A 4,548-nucleotide genomic window follows, 5' to 3' on the forward strand; every position below is an offset into this window, starting at 1 on the left:
TAGGTCCAACGCATAGGCTAAGGGCTAGTATTTCTTATGTGTCCAAAATTAATTTAAAAGAGCATCTCACATAAAAAGCATCAAGAACAATAAGAAATTGAATGCCATTATAGATAAAAATATTCATACAAAGTCAAATCAACATATTACCCAACAATATTGAAATCAGTTCATCATAAACTAACCTAACCTAGAGGAGCTTAGCTACTCATAATTCAGATTATAATACCATATTTGATAGATGAAAATAAAATATAAATTCCCTTGAAGTAATGACCTCCAATGCTCTAACAATATCCTTTGATGCTCTCCAAATCGTGCTTTGTTCTCCAAAATTCGTAACCCTTATCATAGTGACCCCCCCCTTTAAAAAGAGATAATAATGGATCATATGCATCAGAAAAAGCCCAAAGAACGGGACCATCGCGTGCGTGATGACTTGCATCACGTGCGATGCATATTTTATGGCCCTATCGTGTGCGCAATGCTGCACGATGGTGCATGTGATTTTTCCAGAAGTTGCACTCTTTTGCTCCTTTTTCACCCAAATTTTCACTAAGTCCACAATCTTCACACTTAGCTTTTTTTCCCTCAATCTTTGGTATTTCTTCTTTATTTTAGCAAATCTTTCACTTGTTTTGATCTGATTCTTCGACTAAATTCATGCAATAAAGGACTGTCATTATGATGTCTTGGGATTTTCTATTTTACGTTCTTAGGCGCATGAATTTTGGAAGGAAGTGGCTTAATTGGATTCATAGTTGTGTATGTTCAAGTTCCTTTTCGGTTCTAATCAATGGTATCCCCACGCGAGACTTTTAAGCTTCTAGACGGCTTTTCAAGGCAATCCACTCCCACTATTTCTTTTTATTATAGTGGCAAAAGGTCTAGTTGGGCTATTGAGGAACACCTCTTCTTCTCTGAGTTTTCATCCTTTTAAAGTGGTGGACAACATTGAATTCGATTGGTTGTAATTTATGGATGATACAATTTTATTGGGTGAGGAAAACTAAGATGATCTTTGGTATATTAAAGTTGTGCTTAATGGTTTTGACTTGGTATCTGGACTTAAGGTAAACTTTCATAAAAGTAAGATCATGGGGTTTAATATTGATGAGGATTTTTTATCTGCTGCTTTAGTTTTTCTTGCCTTCAAAATCAACCCTGCCCCCTTTTTCTTTTCCTGGATTACCAATTGGTGCTAATCCAAGTAGGAAGTCAACATGGGAGCCTAATTTATTAAAGCTTCGTAATAAATTAGATATGTGGAAAGGAAACTTTGTTTCACTTAGAGGTCGATTCACTTTAATTAACTCAGTTTTAAACATGTTTCCTCTATACTTCTTCTCTTTCTACAAATGCCCAAAATTAGTTCTCCAATAAATAATGCAAATTCAAAGAGCATTCTTGTGGAATGGTGTTGAAAACAAAAGGCGTATCAACTAGGTTGCATGATCATAAATTTATAAATCAAAAGCCGATGGAGGTCTTGAAGTCAAGGATTGCAACTATTTCATTGTCGCTTTATTGAGTAAATGAGGCTGGAGGTGTATTTCAAAGGAATCAACTATTTTGTTCCCTTTACTTTATTTCAAATATGGAAACTTAAAGGCACAATTCTTAGACTCTTCATCTCCGATTTCAACCAAAATATCATCTCTCTGGTGGTGGGATTTAAGAATGGTATTAGGGGCTTGAGGTGGTCTCTCAAATTGGTTTGGTGACAATGTCTTTTATAACTTAGGTTATTATGCACACATTGATGGCATTGTAATTGGATTGGCCATGCGCCATTAAAATTTTATTTTTGTTTATGTTCCAACAGTTTCAACACCAGCGGTTTGCGGTAGCAGACTTGGGACAATGAATTAATGGTCGTTTTCCTCATCTAATTCAACCAACTCTTTTCATGAAGGATGAGTTTACTTATCTTATCTAACTTTTATTCTTCATTCAATTCAACCAACACTATGAAAAATGAATTTTTTGATGGATTGTCACGACATTTTTTTGTTGGTAAAATCGACTTATGATATGATTTTTTCCTCATCTTTATAGGTAATCTCAATGAGTATGATCTTTCGTGTGCTTGCAGTAATATTCAATTTTTTTCCTGAAGGATTTTGTTGGGAAGGCATCTTACTAAAGATGAATTAGTGAATTCTGGAGTTCTCTATGATGTACATGATATGGGTTTTCCTCCATGTCTTGGTCTGGAAGAGTCTCACTCACATCTCTTTCTTTTCTTCCCAGTAGCTTCTTGGGTTTTTGAGCTTATTCTATCCTGGATCAGTTTGGAGTACATTTCAGCTTATAATGGGATCATCGATCATCTTGCAGCGTTTCATAGTCTTTTGAAATGGTTTTTTACCTAAAAGTATCGCCTCCTCTTTTGGCCAGCTGTTACCTGGGATTTATGGTTGATGCGTAATGATACTCTTTTTTTGGGGAGTCACAAAGGGATCCCCGAAGTAGTTTCTCTAGCGAAATTTCTTTCATGGGAATGGTTTGGTTCTCCTTTTAGAGGGCTTTAAGAGTTAGACAAAGTTGCCTGATTCTTTAATCCTAGGTCATGTATGCATGTTTTTTAATTTGATTGTGCTATGGTTGTTTAGTGCTTAATTATTTGTTTGGTTTTTATTGGTGCGTATAACTTTTCATAACACTTGGATCGTTCTCTTGCTTGAAATTACTTTGGTTTGCTTGTATCAGGTTAGGGTACCCCTTGTACTTCCATCGTTTTGTATGTTCTTTTGGTGTGTTATTTTGATTTTCACTTTGGTTGGTCCCCAAAGAATTTCTATGTATGGATGATGTTGCTTTTGATTTTGTTTTGTTTGATTTTTGGATGTACTACCTTTATGCTGTGCAATGCGTATGTGTATAGCGTGCCTCACTGATGTGTTAGTGTTTCCCTTTGGTTTCTCCTTTTCGTGTATGCTAAATGCACATATGATGTAGACATTGCTGACTTTTCATTGAAAGATCATGGTCATTCCATGTATATTAAATACTCATGGTTCATTTGTTTGGAATTTGCAGGATGGCATGGTGGTGACGACACATGAAAATGGAAATGACAAAATGACATGTTGAGTCACGCACAAAATCAACTTATTGCTGTCGCTACGTGAAAAATACAGAGTCACCATCGGTTTTTATTTATTCCTAAGGAATGGGAAAATATCGAGAAAACCTCAAAGAATGGTCGTCGCAACCACGAACAGGTTCGGAAGTCGGTTATGTAAGAGGAAGGTATTAGCACACCTCACATCCATGGTACTCCATGGGAATCATCTAGGATGTTTGCGCTTACGTGTGTATTGTTTATCGAATGTTTGCTTGCCAAGGTTTGCGGAGTGGAGGTAGATTTTAAATTAGTGTGCTCGCCAAGGAATGGATCCTCGTGCCTACGTATGCCCACTTGTTGAAGTGAGAAATCAGAGCCTTCGTAGTTCGTGGTTTTGAAATTGTTTGTGTTTGTTTTGTTGATTTTATTACCTTGAAGAAGGGTTTTCGATTGTGTCGCCCTAAGGCTCAAACAAAAGGTTTGAATGTGTTGAATTGTTTTTAAGTTTTGAAGAAAGTGTTATTGATTTTGGATTGCACTAAAGACTACGGATAAAGGTGAATACCTCAAACGGTCAAGCCAAACGTCTTGTGTTCGAAGCATTCAGGATGAGTGCAGGAAAGCTCCAGTCTCATCCCTTCTTTATCGCTTAAGGCTTGTGACGTACGATCCTAGTCGCCGTTTATTGTGTTTTTGGATTTTGATTTGAAAAAAGCCGCTTGACGTTGGATCAAGGGTTTGTTTATTTAGTTTGATTTAAAAAAGGACCGCTTGACGTTGGATCAAGGGTTCGATTACTGGTTGCGAAATGGTGTGCGTTCCTAATGCCTAAGGGGTATCTAATCAAGCAACAAAAGAAAGCGAGTAAATGCATACATGAGAAAGGGGAGGGGGTACATGTAAAGTACAAGGGAGTGCGGAAATAAAAGGTCTCATTGTCAGGTAGCCCAAGAGAAAGCCATGTGTGTGCAATTGTGTTCTAAATGGGAAAGCAAGTAAAAGATTACAATTGATATTACAAATTCTTCTTGATTCTTGCACGTTTCTTCCATGTTAGATCACATTTGTCCAAAGTCTCTTTTGCAAAGGGTCCTAATGAGTCTCTAAGTCCATTGTTCAAAGTTCTCTCCATGCTTGGGAAATTATTATCTTTTTCATTTTTTAAAGTCTTAACCATTTTAGATTCATTTTAGAATGAAGTGAATATGATGGAATATGGATGCATAATGTGATAAAAGCAAAATAAAATATAAAAAATAAAAGTGCATAAAGTAAATGACCAAAATTAAAGGTTAGGAGCGGAAATTAAAATGCGGAAAATTAAAGGAATTAGATGTTAGAAGGCGGAAATTAAATGTTAGAGTTAATTGTTAGAAGGTTAATCAAAGTTAATATAATGTTCAATATCAATATCAAAATCTACATCAAAATCTAATATCCACATAAACCACACTATTATCATAAACTAAAAATCAATT

This window comes from Lathyrus oleraceus, chromosome 5 (assembly GCF_024323335.1).
Source record: "Lathyrus oleraceus cultivar Zhongwan6 chromosome 5, CAAS_Psat_ZW6_1.0, whole genome shotgun sequence".
Lineage (NCBI taxonomy): Eukaryota > Viridiplantae > Streptophyta > Magnoliopsida > Fabales > Fabaceae > Lathyrus > Lathyrus oleraceus.